A 19,065-nucleotide genomic window follows, 5' to 3' on the forward strand; every position below is an offset into this window, starting at 1 on the left:
TTTGGCTGATGGTATTATATATAATGTAATAAAAGAAGCACTTATTTTGAAATTTTAAAATCTAAAGTCATTGTTTCAGACCCCGATTCACAGTTCTTAGCTGTGTTGCTCGGAGGGGATCATCTTCAGGGTATAATTTAAATCTCTATGCACCTTCTTATCTGTGAGACGGGGTCTTCCATGCTCTCTGGGTTACTCTGTGCACTATGAGATAACACAGCCACAGGAAACCTGCAGGGTATGTGGCAATCTGGGAGGCTATACTTGGTAATGACATCTTCTATTTGGTTCTACCCTGGCTAACGAAGCATTCCCTAATCTTGCATGGTGCCTTCTGAAAACAAATACGCAATAAGGAAAAACTGTTATCTTCTCCACCCACAGTCCCGAAGGATGCTGATGCTGCTACCACTTCCATTTCCCTTCAGCTTGGTCCCTTCTCCAGTTACTGTGCTCCCCCCACAGGGAGCAGCACCCCAGCCTACGAAGAATCTCCCTGCTCTCTTATCTATTTCCTCCAACAGTGCATTTCCTCGACACCCCTATTTCATTTGGCTCACAAGACCAGAGCACCACCTTTACCACAGACTTATTTTCATTTTTAGAAGGGCCAGTTAAATGACTTCCTTTTTGGCACAAATATTGGCCTATTTAATATTCACATTTCAATTATGATCGGGTCTGGGTTAAGTTTGCTCTAGGTGCTGAAAACACCATTTCCCAGCTTACACCATTAGTTGGGCCATTTCTTCATACTTCCTTGAATAAATGTCAGATAAACACATACACACACACACACACACACACACACACACACACACATACTCTCCTGTGCCTTAGAAGCCTCAGGAAGAAAAACATCAGCTTGATGATAAGAGGTTTCTATAAATAGCTTATTATTAATAGAGCTTTTCATTAGGTAAATGATATAAATATATTCCAAACCTTGTTCTAGCTCTTATTCCACACCAGTCTCTTCCCTTGCATTGTCTTCTCAAGTTTTGTCCATATCGGGTCAGTAATAAGCCAATCAGAAAAAAAGAACTTTGCTAAGATTCTGACTAAATGCAGTCCTGTGAGGTCCTGGCATTCATAGATATGAAACTAGATCTTAAAGTTATAATTTTTAGTAGTATATCAGGATGAGATGACATAAATAGAAGTATATGTGTTTTATTCAATTCACAGTTTTTCTTGAAAATTGCCAATGTCCTTTTATATTGCAATATTAGAGTTGAAGTGTCTACCTTTGGTATTTCTGTATCAGGATACCCAGAAACAAAAACAAATCACTTGAAATGCCAAGCCTGGGTTTTAAGGTTTCTAAGCAGCTCATTGGACAGGTGGATAACTGGAAGAGAGTGTGTTTCCTGCAATACAGGGTGGTGCTGAGAGCTATGTTCCTGGCTGGCAGGAGAAAAACCTGCCCTAGCTGCCCATCTCCCAAAGTGCACATATGTACAAAAACACCCTGAACCTGAGAATTATCTTGTCAACATTTGAGCAGCACAACAAGGATGGAGACCCTGGAGCTTGAGACCCAAGCCAGTATGGTGCATATCTGATGAGGCGTCACCAGAAAAAAACTAAGTCAATAAAAATAAAAGAGGGACAGGCACATTAATTGATGTCCTTAGAGTTCACAGTAAGTAGAGATTCAAGGAAATGATCAGGTTTATTTAATCACTTAATAATATCACACTGGATAAAGAACAAAGTGTCTGGGCACACTGTAATATTTGTTTGAACTGGGACAGACAATTCACACATATACACAGATATATACATATTACAAAACTGGGATTGCTGTTTATAAAACTATTGCATTTATTGAGGCTATCAAGGATAGTTCTAACAGCATATGAGAAATATAAATTTGATACTGATAATTCACAAACAAAAGCAATAAGGACCTGGGAGGTGCCTCAGTGGGTAAAGGCACTTGCCATGCAAACCTGGTAACCTGAGTTAATCCCCAGGACACACGTAGAAAGGAAGAGGAGACTGGCTCCACAAAATTGTCCTCTGACCTCCATGCATGTACTGTAGCTACCATGCTTCCTCCCCCGACACACATCAAGTGCACATAGACATCATGAACACACAATAATGAACAAATTAGTATTTAAAATTTTATAAAAGGAAATAAATGTTCTAACTTCTAAATCAAGATAAAGAATCAATATATATATACCCTGATAACTTTTCATCTGGAAGAGAGAAGACCAACGGCATAAGTGTTTTCATCTTATAAACCACTATTTAAACTGTTTTTATTTGAATGTCACAAGTAACCAGTGGCTAAAAGAAATATAGCTTGCAAAATTGTACATCAGCATTTTTCTGAAAATAGAATGGAAGAGGAGATATTAGTTGTATCCTATATAGTTTACAGTGAGATTAATTTGATTTTCTGTAACATTTTTCATTATATACATGTAGACACACAAAGCAATACACACACACATAGACACACACACACACACACACATATATATATATATATATATATATATATATATATATATATATATCCTGGCTCACAACTTGAAGGCTTCTGTGTCAGAAGACTAGTAACAAGAAATGAAAACACGACTTAACTAAAGGTCATAAAGAACAATCCTCCTTTGCAATTCGCCCTGTTTCTGATCAGGGTGTAGCATTCACCATCCTCAGAACCCTTCCTGGGTTGTCTTTATTTTTCACACTTAACATTTTCCTCTTAGGCAATCTCAGAGTCTTGATGTTGAGCTGTGCTTGAAGTTGGTTTGGTTGTGGCTTATCCAACAAAAGTCCTTCTTCTTCAAGTTAGGTGTACGTTGTGGCAATGTTGATGGATCCTTTAAGAGATGAAGGCTAATATGTACCTCAATCATTGGAGGGTTCCACCCTGGGGAGAAAAAAAAAAAACCATAGATCCTGCAGGACGCTATTTAGTTTCTAAGTGAGTGGATGGTCATAAAGAGTGAGCATGGCCCCTGGAGCTCTCTCTCATTTCTCTGCTTGTCATGTAAATGCCTCACATTTGTTCACATCTGCCTTGACTGGGCCAAAGGGTCCCTCAGCAAAAGCAAAACCAGAGGGACCACAGTCTTACATGTTTCCTCTCTGAAACACGATTCTTTCTTTTACAGTACCTAGCCTCAGGATTTTGTCATAATAACACAAATCAAACAATACAAATATCTCATAGTCACGTGTTGCAATGATACTCAGACTTTTCTCAACATATCCATAGCTTCCTCCCAGATCTTCCACCTCTTCCTGGAGAAAACAAAAAGACCCCCAGTTCCAAATGCCTCAACACTCAATGTTCTGCATCTCCAGCTTGCCTTACCCAAAACAGAAACCCTGGAATCATATGGCATCCATTACTTCTTCCTTAGTCCTGTCTGAAGCTGGGGTACCTAAAACTGGAGCCTGTGGTGGAAGGTCTGCAAAATGCTCTTGGGAAAAGAGAAGAGAAGCAGAAGGCATGGAAAGGAAGTGGGTGAGCAAAGGTGCAGTCTGAGCTGGAGAACAGCTTCACTCTTGTCCCACAGGGAATTTGGACTATAGACTGTACAGTTATGCCAAACCCTCCTAGGAGCCGGGAAGACATCATTTGTGCTTCTATGCCAGCCAGACTCCAGTGGGGAAGGTCGTCTTCCAGAGAGGAGGTCACCATGAGAACTTGGCAACTAATACTGCCATCATCGGGAAGTGGATGCACCTGCCAACTCGGGAGAATCTGGGCAAAGAATCAAGAAACAGCACAATGCTGTCTAATTAATCTTCAAAGACTGATGATTAGCCTGCTAAGCATGAGTTTAATGTGTCCACTAGTTTCCATCTCCAGTAGCCTTCTCCTGGTCCAGATGCTCACCAGGTCCCATCATCTCTTATTTAAATAAAGCCCCTCCTTCCCTGATATTGGTTCAACCTCTACATGTTCCATATTTTATTTCTAGACTCGCTTTTAGCCAGCACCTTCCAAACCTCTCCTGAGCCCTGCTGGACACGCCGCTTCTGACTCCTTTGTTCTATGAAGTGCTTTCACTAAACTCTTCAGGCTGCCTGCATTCTTCTGGGATGATTCTTTCCCCACTCTGAATGGTTACATGTCATTCAATTCCAAGTTGCAATGTCCTCTCCTTTTCATTCTTTATTTTCATTCAATTCTCCTTCCAACAAAATAATCAGTCATCTATTCATAGTTACATGTTTATTAGATTTTATTATACTTTAATTATATGGAAAAATTAGTTTCATTGGGACATTAGTACTTTTGTGTAGAAGAAGTTAGATTCAGTCACCAGTAACTACAGCACGGGACATGATTTCCTTTGCCGGCATTGATACAACATCTTTTTACATCGAATCTTGTGTCTCATAAATTTCTGTATCTGTTCATGGCCCAGAACAGGTGCTCTACAAATGACTGACCATAACTCAACTGTTTAGAATAATAAATAAATATCAAAGCTGAACTTGAAGTATTTGTAGATGAAAACCCCGAATTGTGTAAAGAAATTTAGGGACTAGCAAATCACCTTTCACTGTACTCTGTCCAAATGCTTACCATTAAGTGTTCTGGGCAAAAGCTGTCCACTAAGTGCTCTGTGCAAATGCTGTCCATCAAATGCAAGTCTGGCTTAGTCTATGCTCTATGTATTCCATTTCTCATTCATCTATCTCTATCTGACTTTTAGAAAGTTCCATGTTGATAACTAATTCCTTTTTCATAAACCATACATTCTAGCAACATCTATTTACTTTATATGTGGTTCCATGTACACCACAGTTTTGCCTGGTAAACCTGTACAGTGCACTGCACCTAGTGGTCAGCACCAGGTGAGAGTTGAAGAAATTCTTTCTGATGTCATGAAAATCCAGGCACTGAGGTTCTAGCACCTGCAAGAAACATTTAAACCAGAAGACAATTTGCAGACGGTATGTTATTGGCATCATTTACACCCCCTGCCTGATGACATGACTATATTCAACCCAGGTGACTACAGGCTCCCTATGCTATCTCATCAAGGACAGAAGATGGTGCTGGCTTCCTTGTTGAGTGACATAGCTGACAACCTCAAAAGTGCTGCTGTAACCACATGACCTTTATTCAAAGTAAAGACACCAGGCAGCTCTTCCATAGTTTAAAGGGAGGGGGGTAAGATAATCCAGTAAACTTGGAAAGAGCCCTGCACCCAGGGATGTGAATTGATTTCTTCTCTTTCTCATCTGAGTCTGAATGCTGCAGGGCCAGCATGCAGCCCAGGATCAATAAGACACGAGTCCTCTATTACAGACAACATAAAACATATTTTTGAGTCAGGGTGGGAGACTGAGAGTCTGGTATTCACAGGATGGAAAGATTGATGGGTCCTGGAGTGGGAGAGCAGCTCTGTTTTTCCAAGGCCCATACCTTCACTCTGTGTCATGAGATCTTACTGCCCACTGTCTGAGGGCAAAACCTAGTTAATAAGGTAGGGCTATGGCTCAGCTTTGCTTCCTTAAGTATCCACACTGCTTCTGGGATTCCAGCTTCCACAACTGTCTAGCAGGAATAGTATTATTGACTTCTAGACAGCACATACAAGGAGTGATTCATGAGAACAATGTTAAACCCACCCAATTCCCAGTAGATATCTAACAATGCTTGAAAATGTTAGCATGGGATCCTCGGCCTCCCTTATCCTGAGATACATTGGACCTGGATTGTTTCAGCCTATTTTGGCTTTGCCTTCATTAGAATTGTGTCGTACCTGAAGTTACAAAGACTTTTCAGCATGTGATGATGATGGATTCTGGTTTAATCTCCTCTCTCGTGATTTGAAGCAAGTGATCCCTGGCTATAATCAAGAGGAACTCTAAATTACAGATATGGACAAGAAGAGGACCTCAGTTCTATGACTATATGAGAAAGGCCCATCTGGTATCCCAACCCTGAGTGCTGTGCTATGCTCAGGACTGTTGAACGGATGAAGGCTGGGGATGAATGTGTTTGTCTGTATACACACAGGCATGCACGCACACATGGATGTGTGGGGTGAAGTTTTGATTGTCATAAGAAATTCATTACTAGGCTAGTAAGACAGCTCAGTCATTAAAGTACTTACTGCATAAGCCAGAGGACCTGAATTTGACCCTAAGAACCCACGTAATAAGTCAGGCAGGCTGGTATATGCTAGACCTTCTGGGAAGACCTAAAACGGTAATTTCCTGGGCTATACTGGCCAGCAAACCTAGTGTATTTGACCTTGTCTTACAAAAGCAAGGTAGGTGGATCCTGAGGAATAATATTCAAAGCTGTTCTCTGACTATCACATGTTCATGTAAATACCTATCTCATATATATGACACATGCACAAACACATTTTAAGTGTTCTATGACCATAAGATCATGGTACAAAGAAAGGCATGAATAACCCCATGGAGTTCCAAATCACTGGGCTTACAGGAGCTAAATTCAACCTCAGTTACACTTTCTAGTCTTTTACAGATAAATCTCACACCATTGTTAAAAATCAGGACTTGGACCCATCTCTACAATTCCAAGCCAATGCTCTTTTAAGCATACATTAGAAAAGTCTGTTCACTCTAAGTCTGCAAAAGAGTTCTCACCACACTGAGAAACACACAAATATGGGTGTGTTGATTTTTTTCCAATTGTATGTAGATATAACCGTGGTTACATTCTAAGCCTTATAAAGTCTTGGAGAAAATTGTACAAAAATAGAAAAAAGTAGAGAGAGAGAGAGACCATTCGTTACACAAGCACCTAACAGTAATCACTATTAACAAAATGATACAGATATGAAATAAGCCATTCTACACATGGATTATTATAGATTAAACTATGGTACCACTTGTTTTTGTTTTTATATTTTTATGTAGCAGCCTTCTGCAGCACTGTTTGTCTTGCTACATAACTTGTCCTTTGTTCAGTGGGTTAACCAGTCTGTACAAACAGGCTTCACTTGGTGGACATTTAAGTTGTTTACAGCTATTATGATGTGTGTGTGTGTGTGTGTATGTGTGTCTCTGTGTGTGTGTGTGTGTATAGCATATATATATGTACATATATGTGTATATATATACATATATATTTATGAATTTGTGGTGCATAAATTATTCCTTTGCATATTCTAAGAAACAGCATCCTAAGTATGAAGAGTAGCAATGATCATTTTTAAGGCTCTTAATAGTCAGTAAAGTTGCTCTCGGAGAAGCCTCACACCAATTTCCAATACCACCCTGCGCTGTATTGGAGTGAAGCAGTCTATCTTCAAAAAGAATTACTTATATCCAATATAGTACAAAGAGCTGTGTGTCTATAATGAAAACATGCACAAGATCTTTTGAAGTGGAGGGAGCAGGAGATGTCCAGAGTCAGGAAACAATTGCTGATGACATGTTTCTGGGACCGCAAAGTGAAATGGATAAGCAACAGGACGGAGAAATGTTTTACAAGCACAATCAGAAAGGCTCTTCATACATTGCTTTTTCTATAGATGGAAATTTATGAAGTTATTGAACTTTCCTAAAGATTTTTTTTTCATCTCTTCAGTCACAAAACAAATGGATTGAAGAGGCACTTAGATAAAGTATCAGTGAAGACGAAACAGTAGTAATTTGTCAGGCCGTGTGCAATTTGTGAGGGACTGGAGAGGGAAAGAGGGCCTGTCCACCCATGTGTGATGGATACCCAGGGATACCTTCTCTAAACCCTTGTGACACCTCCCCTACCCACCTGATGTTTAGGAAACTTCTGCCAGAAGTAGCTGGGAACAAAGAGCAAGCAACCTCCTCCTCACTCCCTTTCCCCTCCCACATCTGTGTAGCTCATCTTCCCTGGGGCTCTCAACTCTCCCTGACCCCTCTGAACTTCACTTCCCAAAGCCCTCCCGTGGATTCATTAGCAGCATGCAGCCCTAGGAAATGAGGCCCTAGGGAAGGAATCCACCTACAGTGCTGCATGGGCAGACAAACTGGCTCTCCTTGGGTCCTACCCTGCTTTTACATGTAGTGGAAGCCTGGAGCAGAAGATGGGGTGAAAGGGTGGAGGGGTTAAACCTACTTCTTTACATTTAGATTGAATATAGATTTTACCTATAAACATCACTCAGGTGGCTCACCTTTAATGTATATTCTATTATTCTATGTAAACAAAGTATCTTGATGCAACCTAAGCATAACATGAGTATTTTTTTCTTTCTTTCTTTTTTTTTTTTTTGGTTGGGGGGGGGGGGGACTCTTCTTTAGTAAGTATAAATCATGCAGAATATTGATCACTGTTATGTTAGAGTTTTAGCCAAAAGTTTGTGTGAGACACTGGTATTTCCAAAGCCTAACAAAGGAAGGGACTAGAGAATAATATATTTAGTGGGGATGTTTATATCAACAGAACTGTTACTTTATGTCCAGATTCAAGATCTACACAGCGGAAATACATGGAGTTCCTAGCTCTTCAGGAAGCATGACGAGAGTGCAAAACTAGCCTCAGTGCTGATCCTTCATCCATAGAGCTCTGGCATGTCAATCATCTCAAAAGAGCCAGATGCAAGGTTTTCTCAAGCCACCATGTGGTATCCATCTCACCTCAAGTTGCTCAAATTGACCCTGTACTCAGCTCAAAAGAGTTGCACAATCCCCAGTAAGCTGCTTCTACTGTCTCCTGACTCCCAGGGCACTTGGCAATGGTACCCAAGAGTTGACATCTGATGAGGTGGGAGCTGTGCATGGCGACCTCGCTTTCCCTAAGAAATCGCTTCACCACATTTTTCCTAAGAAGTTATGTCACCTCAACTAACACTCTCAAGGAATTTTCAGAGGAGCCTGGTGTGGCACCAACTTGAAGATTGTCTTCTTGTGCAATCTGTTTTTCAGGTCAGCTCAGGTTCTGATTTGTCCTAACTTGTCTACATGCCTGGCTATTCTCTGCTATCATCAGAGCTGCATTCAAAAGGAGAAGAAAATCTTGCAGGCCTTTGAAACCATTAAAGGAAACAGGAAATCAAAGGGCTCACTTCTGAGTTAGTGCTCAGGGCCAAGTACTCCACTGATCTGTCTATCTGAAGAAGGTTGGGAGCACACCCGTGTTGAAGAGAGAGGGCTTTGGGGAAATCCTCCCTAGATTCCAAACCTAAAGTATGCCCTAGAAAGGAGAAAGAGCGATTAAGAGAAAAATGAAGGGCAACAACTTACACACAGAAGGAGGGAATGCTTGTGTATAATGAAGCATCCTGTATATTCTGTTCACCTATAGTCAAGTGCATGAGGCCTTTGCCTTCCTCGTCTTATTAGACTACTCAACTGAGGTGCAGACAAAATCTTCAGATGCTTCTAGAGTGACTCACTCCTAGGATCAACTTCTTTCCTGAATGTCTGGGACTCTGGCATGAGCTGTATTAAAGTACACATGACTGAAGGACAATGACCAGTAGCAGGACAATCTGCAGTTAGAAGCTTCAGGGAAAACCACAGTCATTGCTCTTTTAAGGCACCAGTCATCATCCTTGTAGGTAGCACAGACTCCAGGTCTAGATAGCCACACTCTAGGGGAGTCATAGAAGCCCTATGACTGTGCTTTAACTCAATTATCCATCAAAGATTACAGAGCTTAGAAGATTAAGACTGGAAATTGCACCAGGTGCATAGTCTCCATAATTGTTAAACACATGTGGCGGTCTGAATAAAGTGGTTCCCACAGGCCCATAGGGAACTATTTGGAGGTGTAGCCTTGTTGGAGTAGGTGTGGCCTTGTTGGAGGAAGTGTGTCACTGTGGGGATAGGCTTTGAAGTTTCATATGATCAAGCTATGCCCAGTCCTCTGCTGCCTGTTGATAAAGATGTAGAACTCTCAGCCCCTTCTCAAGCACCATGTCTGCCTATATGCTACCATGCTCCCCCACTCTGATGATAATGGACTAAACCTCTGAAACTGTAAGCCAGCCTTAATTAAATATTTTCCTTTATAAGAGTTGCCATGGTCACAGTGTCTCTTCACAGCAATAAAGTCTTAACTAAGACAGCCCATGTTTTCTCTTATTTTTATGATTCTGCTACAGTGCTTTTCTAGGGTAGAACAATATTCTATTTCCCTCATCCTCTCAAAGACCATACCTACTTTCTATGAATGTAACACTCATCCCAATCTGGTGGCCCTGGTTCTTCCTAAAGACTAATGTTCATGCCTGACCCAAAGTGTCACAATATTTCATCATCTCTCAGATCCTCAAACAGGAATCACTCCTACTCAGGACTGCAGCTAAGCTTCCATTCTCTCATTTGTCTCTGGGTTTAGACCTTTTATCACAGCATATAAAAATGTAAAAGGAGCAGGGCATAGTGGCACATGCCTTTAATCCCAGCACTCAGGAGGCAGAGTCAGGCAGATTTCTGAGTTCAAGGCCAGTCTGGTCTACAAAGTGAGTTCCAGGAAAGCCAGGGCTATACAAAGAAACCCTGTCTCGAAAAACAAACAAACAAACAAACAAAAAGTAAATGCCTTAAGCTTCTTTCTCACTGGTTCACATTTTATGGCTCTAGTGGGTCAAGAACTTACTGTTTTAACTATGGGAAAAATATGAAAAGGTGAACTCTAGCATGTGGACACATTCAAGCAGCTAAATACATGCATGGTGAAATCATTGGTAGACAAGAGCGCTGGATTTACCTTGGGTCTGACATGAATGATGATCATCCCTTGGCTCATAACTAGCATGTCACACTACCAGCCTCCTGTGGTTCTCTCTCTCTCTCTCTCTCTCTCTCTCTCTCTCTCTCTCTCTCTCTCTCTCTCTCCCTCTCTCTCCCTCTCTCTCTCTCTCTCTCTCTCTCTCTCTCTCTCACACACACACACACACACACACACGCACACATCCATCACTTAGAACTGGGATTGATGTATTCTGAGAAATGTGTCCTTAGGTATTTTTTTTTAAACATCAGACTGTACTTACACAAGCTAAGGCAGCCACAGAGTCACTGGGAGACCATCACATACAGAGTCTGAAACATCATTATGGAGCTTGTGCTATAACCCTCACTGCTCCTTCAACAGACTTAACAACCATGGGCTAAACATATTTGGAAGAAAACTGCACCTATAATAAACGTGTAGACTCCCTTCTAGTAATTATTTCATAAACATTGAAACAATTATTTGTACAATATTTATGTTGTATTAGCAATTATAAATAATTTAGAGATGATTTAAAGGCTATGGAAAGGTGTGTGTAGACTAGGCAGTTCCATCAAGGGAATAGAATATTTGCAGATTTTCTTATTTACCAGGGTTCTTGAAACCTTTGCTTCATGTACACTAAGGGTGTTCTCTCCCCCACTCCTATAAGTATATATGTATGTGCAGGGATGTATGCATGTTTTAAAAGGGCATGAAATACCAGAGAGATCAAAACTATAGAAATGAAAACCAGGACTCTAAATATTGTTTCTGAACTGTGGATTCTCCTCATACACTGCAGGGCCAAACCCAGCCCTCTTTACCTCTGAGGGTAGTACTGTCTAGATAGATCGTTTTCATTTAACTTTGACTCTCTAAATTATGTCTTGAGTATAATAACATGCTAAGCCCATCCTTGCCCTGGAGTCGATACTGCATACATATATTTTAATTGAATAGAATCCTGAGTCTTAAGAAATATCAAAAGGGGCAAAGGATTCCAAACCAGGCTCCCCACAACCACAGCAGGCCCTGATAGAGATCTTATTAATACGCTTTCTGCTAATCCTCAGGAATTAGCAAATACAACTCTATCCTGCTATGAAATCCCCCCTCCTCCGGGGCTCAACTAAAAACTCAGAAAGAGAGCAAAAGAATCCAAGTTAAATGTAGTTTTGAATCCAGGCATTGGGTAGCATCTCTAATAAGCCCTCTCAGGCTTAATGGGGCTTTCTGAAGATTCCCTTTTCCAAACTCCCCTATACGCCTTGCTGTTTACTTCTTATAATTCCCTCTGGTACATAATCAGGGTATCACACTCAAAGTCACTTGAATCTGAATAGCTTTTCCAGTCTCCTCTGTGTGCTTAAATGTTTCATGTCTGCCATGCCTGTACAGCTCTGAGACAGCATTGGTTGACAAAGACTCAATACAAAAGACTCCATTTGGAAAGACTCTGGAAGAAAGTTCAAACACAATCCCTAAGAGTGCTGAACCACCAAGCTAGTCCCCTTCTGCCTTTGTATTATCACAAGCCTAGGACTCCTGAAGAACTCATCATGATGGTGGTGGTCCAGAGGTCAATGCCAATGTCTTCAAGACAAATCTCTGACATTCTTTGCACCCCTTCCTCGCCCAGGCCCTAGGTCTCCAGGTCAAGTGAGCCCTGAGCTATGCTTAAGGAACCTGCATTCATATTCCTTTCTTCTGTCTCTACTGTCTGCTCACCTACTGGCCCAGATTATCTGTTTCTGCTTCTTTCTCCTTCGGGCCACCTTGCAGCAATTTTCTTAACTTTGCTTCTGTTCTTCCATCTTCTCCCCAGCCCTTAGGCTATATTCCTTTCATTGACTCTCGTGGTCTCCAAATGCCTTTTGGCTGTGCCCATCTCTCATCCCTCAAAACAACATTTTATATTTCTAATCATCAGGGGCAAGGCCAATACACTGAGGACATTTGACCTTTAAAATCACTTCAGAGGGAAGTTGAAGTTGCTGACTTTTTTTTCCCTTTCACTTTCTCTCACAAAAGCTTAATGATGTGTGGCTTGTAGGTTTTATTCACTGTTCCTTACAGTCCATTCTCCTATAAGACCCAGTAATGGGACATTCCAAGAATTATTTTTTTAAAGATCTAAGAGACTCTTCTCTGATATACATCTCCAAGCCCCAGCCTTGCACTCCAGAGCTCTGCCCTAAATTGCTGGGCAGCCCATGGAATGAGCTTCATGTAAGGTGAGAGGTCCAGGAATCTCATCAAAGACCTGAGTGCAGCTGCAGATGGCCCTGCTAAGTCAAGGTATCTGTTCTTCTGAGCCTCATCCTGGAGTGTTTCATGGGCCAGCAAAAGCTGCTGCACTGCTAAGCCTAGAGCATTTGAAGAGCCTAAGGTCCTTCCCATAAAGAGAGGAAAGGTTGAACAGCTACAAGGAGTCATAGATGAATCTGTCATTCTTTCTTGACTAATGAAAGGTGTTCTACCAGTGATGGGTTAATTATTCTATTACTGTAACTTGATCAAGTTATGACCAAGTCCCAGGATGTCAGAATGTGAAACGTCCCCTGTAGGTTCATATGTTTCAGTTATTGGTGCTGCTTGAAAGAGATTGCTTCAAACTGGGAACCAGAATAAACTCTCCTGCCTTAAGTTGTCAGATATTTGGTCATAACAAAACCAAAAACAAATCATATACATCTAGGCCATTAGCAGTTGCATAAGTCTTTAACTTTAAATAGCTAGAGCTGATTTTTGAAGAAGAGATGTAAGCTATTATCTTCACACTTTTCAGCACAGCCAGATCATGCATACCCATTGTAGATACCAACTTTAAACCCACAGTTCTATTGGCAGAAATCTTGGGTCCTCCCACACATACCACAAGGGTATTATTTCTTTCAAAAAGTCCTACTGGAAGAAGAGCATGCAAGTTATCTCTCTGCTTAGACATGATTACAAGTGAGAAAAGGTACTACTACCTATAACAGGTGTGGTGACCACAAAAACTCAGTGGGTGGCAAAAGTCTCAAACAATTGAAGAAGAAAGTGGGGGGAACTTAGAAGACCCAAATCTTGGGGCACTTTGTCTATGTTCAATCCCTTGAATTAGGGTTAGGACTTGTGGGTAGGGAGCACTAACCAGGTCACCAACAATCCATCAGTTTTTCAGGTTCAGAAAGTCTAGAGGAAGGCACTCAGAAAGGAGCAATAGCAAGAACATCACACGAGCCCGGTGGCATCAGGAACTGGGAATTTGGGAAGACTTCTACCAATAACAATGTCAGAACTCAGAACAGTGATGCTCAAGAAGTATCTGAGCTTCAGAAATTATGCTCTGAGAAATAAGTACTCAATAATTTAGAAGGAAAATTAATGTTTATTATGGGAGGAAAATTCTAGAAGGAAGAAAAGCATATCAGCCAGTGAAGCAGCCATTTGTGGGAGGCAGTGCAAGATAGTAGTGAAAAATGTGAACAGCGATTATTCTGGGTCAGAATGCTATTGAATCCTAAGAAAGAGACACCTAGAGGAGTGTGTATGTGTGCTTTTTCTTAGCTGTATAATAGAAAAATAGTATAAGTATCTTTTCTTAAAGGGCTACTATGACAGCTACATGATTAATATATCAATGTGCTTGAAATTGTTAGTGGTAACAGAGTCGTCATTAAAGATTCTAGGAAGGCGAGAAGCAGAAAGAAAGCATCCAAGGAAGACCATTGGTGTTACATATTCAGAATGGGTAGAGGAACAGGTAGAAAGAAAAGAAACTGTCATGACTCTGCTGGATAATATGCATCTCACATTAGCCATGACCAGTAGTAGATCTCACCATGGAAGTGAATGGAAGAACCATAATTGGTATTTATAAGGGAGAAGTGATTTGGATTATTTTCTTGAGACAGGATTTCACTGTGTAGCTGTGGCTCACCTACAGCTCACTAATTAGACCATGCTGGCCTCTATTTTACAGAGAACCACATGCCTCTACCTCTGCCTCCTTAGATAGGATGGAGTTGTGTGTCACCAAACCCCAGGCAGAGATGTATTCCATATCTTTGTGTTCAGAGCAACTCTTAAAAGTTTAACCTTCTCAGAAAACAATGACCTTCAGCCTTGCACCAAGACAACTATAACTTAAGAACATAGAAAAGAGGTAAAGGGCATGATAGAGCTAATTTAGGTGTCCTTCCGAACTTCATAGATTAGAATCCTAAGTCCTATATGGCAGTGTTAAGAAATGCAGCTTTTGGGGCATGATTGGGTCCTAAAGGTGGGACCGTCATCAATGGGATTATTGGCCTTACATAAGTGAAACTCTGGAGATCTCCCTGACCAATGGCTGGCCAGTCCATAATAGTTCATTACCCTCAACTGACGCACAGGCATGACTGAGCATTTTTAGAATACAAGGGGGAACTGAGTGAGTTGATGGATTGTAGGTTGAATCCCAAAATTTTGTCTCTTAGAATGCTGCCAGCCTGACCCAGCACCTGTATCTCAAGATCACTTTGTGCAGTGTTGTGCTTTGATTCTAAATTGTCTATAGCAAGACCATGCTTTGAATGCTTGACAGCCCCCCCATACACCCCCCCCCCACACACACACTTGATAGAACTGTTTGGGAAATCTGTAGAACTAAGAAGAGAAGCCTAGCCTATAGAATTAGTTCAGTAAGGGAAGTGTTTTCATGGTAATGCCTAGCCTCTGTTTTCTTCTTTGCTTTCTTTCTGGTCTCCCACGACAGGAGAAGTCTCTGCTGCACATCCCCACTTCTGTGAACTAAGCTGCTAAGTCTACCTTCCTCTTCATGATGGACTGAATCTCTTCCAAACCATAAGCTCAAAATAAACTTTCCTTCCTTAACACAAAAAAAATGAAAGGAATAGTAAGACTGGTGTGTGTGTGTGTGTGTGTGTGTGTGTGTGTGCATGTATGTTTGTGTGTGTGTGTGTGTGTGTGTATGTGTGGACTCCTGCGTGTGCATGCACATGTGCTTGTGCCTGTGCAGAAGTCAAAGGTTGATGCCAAATGCTTCCCTCTGTTCCTCTCCAGGTTATCTTTTGAGATTAGGTTTGGTGCTGCTATGTACTCAAATGCTAAATTCTATACCCCAAGGTATGGTTGCCCATAGAAGAACAAATTTTCATGGAGATCAGCTTTGGTTGTGCAAACCTTGTTACCCAAGTTACATGATCAACAAAAGGCTAAAAGCCCGTGATTGGGCAGTAGAGAGAGATAGCTAGGACTTCCTGAGAGGGAGAAAGGAACTCTGGGAAGAAAAAAGCCAGGAGACATGAGGAGAGACAGGTGTCTGGAACATATGTCTGGAAGGTATAGCCATCCACTTGGCTGAATGGGGCTAGGTGATTGGGTTAACTCAGATGAGCTAATTGAGAGTCTGCCCAGCTAAGGCCTAAAAGGTCTCTGTGATTATTTGGGGACCTAGCTTGGTTAAGGAATAACTGCGCTATTGTAACTTCCAGCATTAATTAATATATACAGAATATTAATAATTATTTTTAACACCTACCTTTTTAAATTTTGACTAGACTGACTAGCCAGAAAGCTTCCAGCCTCTATCTGTTCCCTACCCCCCAGGCACCAAGGATATAGACATGCACCAGTCAGCAGCTTACAGATGCACACTCAGACACACGGCTCTTCCAGAAAGCCTTTTACCGCTGCACCTCCTCCCCAGTCCCCATGCTCTGTTTCTCTAACATGTATCCATTTGTACACTTGTCAGGCTGACAAAGAAAGCTGGTGAGAAGATACAGGTGTTCTGAAATAGCCTCTATTCCATCCTCCTCCACGGGTCACAGCCCATTCATCATGAACAAACTCATTGTTTCCTGTCTCAACCATGATTTTAAATAGGATACAGTCTGCCTGCCAGGTCTCTCTTGTCCTTCTTCCCTTCCACTCATATCTGGAAGACATAGTTCCACTGCAATACCAGTTCAAATATAACTCTTCCAAGGAGCTTTCCACTGTGAACAGGGTACACTTCAGTTGCACTCACCTCTGATCCGTTTTCTGTTCTGAACTGTGTCCTAGTAGTTGACTCCTATGATCCACATGGGCTCCATTGCTTTGACACCTGGCTTTCATTTGAGTCTTACTTATGGAAGGATCTAACTGGAGGCTAGAAGGTACAAGTAACAAATAATTGGAGAGTTCTTTCGTCTTCCTAGATACTCATCACAATCAGCCAATCCCACTGACTTCTGGGAAAACCATTTCCCTTCTTTGACCTTTGAGCTCTAGAGTGTAAGGAGCTTTCCATGATGACTAAATGCTAGATGCCTCAGCATTCCCTTTCGGCATTCCTAACCCTTCTCAGGCCTCCGGAAACGTCAGGAAACTCACTCAGTTGAACCACATGCAGTGAAACTGACATTGGACACCCCTCTTGGGTACCATTTTTTTCCTTAAACTTTTTATTGATGTGTTGTAAGTTTCACATCATGCACCCCAGTCCCACCCATCTCCCTGTCCCCTGTATTCATCCTCTGCCTTTGGAACTCACCCCCCCACACACACACACACAAACTAAAACACACACACACACACACACACACACACACACACACACACACACGACATCATGAGAGGTAGAGATAAACTCCCTAGAGTGCTGCAGACAATGAGGGTAAGGGTCAGTTCTGCACAGTCCTTAGACATCTATTTGGTCCCCGGCAGCTTCCCAAACCAGGGTCCTCCCCATAGTCTCTAGTGGTAATATGAGCCATAAACATCCGTATCTACCCCTGCTGCTGCATGGCCATGGACCCACACATGGCCCCCAGCACAGGCTGGAACTTTACCATGGCCTCAGGTGGTGGGGCTGCCTATTCCCAAGGAGCTGTCCCTCCCCATTCTGTGTCTCCAGTTCCATTTCTTTTCATGATGCTCAAACTATTTAGCTTCTCTTTCTCTTCCATCTGTACACCACATATTTGCACATTGTAGTGGCTGGTGGGCCTCTGGGTGACCTCCTCTATTCAACCAAGTGGCATATTGGTAGAAGGCAGACCTCTGGGCATCTTTCCCTGCTCACTCCATTTTCTTTTAAATGCAGGGTCACATTTACTTGGCAGGGGTGATAACATGGTCGTGAAGCTGGTTTTCTTTGGCCCTCTGGATGTGCCCTATGTGATTTCCCCAAATGTGGGAACCTTCACTGCATGATTTCTGGTAGTGGGGGATTTCACTCACATTCTTTTGTTAAAAAAGAAAATAAAAGAAAGAAGGAAGGGAAGGAGGAAGGAAGGAAAGATAACAAGGACAGGGAAGAAAGTCAACGAGGTCTTTATGTAGTCCTGACAGTCTTGGAACTCAATGTAGACCAGGCTGACTAAAGTCACAGAAATTTGTTGGATATCATTTTTATGTCCTTCCTTTTTGTTCCAATCACATCTGGTTACCTTAATCACTATCATCATTACAGGCCATTCCCAAGACTGGTTCACTTCTTCATCTCTCTCTCTCTCTCTCTCTCTCTCTCTCACACACACACACACACACACACACACACACACACACACACTCTAAAGTCAGTCATGCTTCCCACTATTTCCCACTATTATACCTGTTACGTGGCATTCAACACATTCCTGCCTCTGCTTATTCTCTCTATGATCTCTAAATTGATACCAGCATGGCTTTTTCAAAAGTATCTATGTGGGGGGAGGAGCACAGAGAAGGAACAGCACCCCATAAACAATGATGATATAAACATGAAGACAGGTGATTTCTAGACGCTACAAAGTGATTTGCCATCTATTTGCTTAATTATCACGACAACTTCACGAAAAACAAATCAGCTATGAATGACAAAGACAGTCACTGGGGACCCTTTGAGGCAATGGAGCCAATGGTCAAGCTGAGTTTAAAATCTCTCAATCCTTTGCTCTTCTTTTTTCTAGCTCTAGAACATAGGCTATCACTTCACCTCTCTGCCTTTAGCTCTTACCTATGAGGTCATAATGGTCCCTGCATCATAACGCCTGCTAAATCACTGACATGTGAGCAGAGATCAGGCATACACTGAACGTCCTATAGACTGCAAAGTCTCATTTGTGATAAAATTCTAATCTCCTGAATGTCTCAGAAAATACTAGTGAGCTTTAAAGCACAATAATATTCTTTCCCTGGAAGAAATGCCTCTACATCTCACGAAGAAAAGTAAAGGCTAGTTCCTCATCAAAACGGCTTGAGTTAGAAGTCTCCCAAACCTCCCCCTTCAGAATCCACACTTAGAGTTTTCTTCACACTGATCTCATTATCATCAAAGCATTCATTTGAGCATTTATGAAGCACCCCTGCATGACAATTTCTCTAGGATGTGTGGTGTCTCCTCAATCACACAAGACACAGGAAAATTCATATGAAGCCTT

At 41.7% G+C, this 19,065-nt stretch overlaps 1 long non-coding RNA gene and 1 pseudogene across 1 annotated transcript; one reads left to right on the forward strand and one right to left on the reverse strand.

Moving 5' to 3' along the window:
• Positions 1–2,541: 2,541 nt before the first annotated feature.
• On the reverse strand, positions 2,542–18,561 carry Gm41204. Its single transcript, XR_874812.1, has 3 exons — positions 18,258–18,561; positions 16,689–16,811; positions 2,542–2,890 (listed from the first exon to the last, which is right to left on the reverse strand). It is a non-coding gene; the product is annotated as a predicted gene, 41204 (long non-coding RNA).
• Gm23735 lies at positions 17,752–17,885 on the forward strand (annotated as a pseudogene).
• Positions 18,562–19,065: the final 504 nt, after the last annotated feature.

Source organism: Mus musculus, chromosome 14, assembly GCF_000001635.26.
Source record: "Mus musculus strain C57BL/6J chromosome 14, GRCm38.p6 C57BL/6J".
Lineage (NCBI taxonomy): Eukaryota > Metazoa > Chordata > Mammalia > Rodentia > Muridae > Mus > Mus musculus.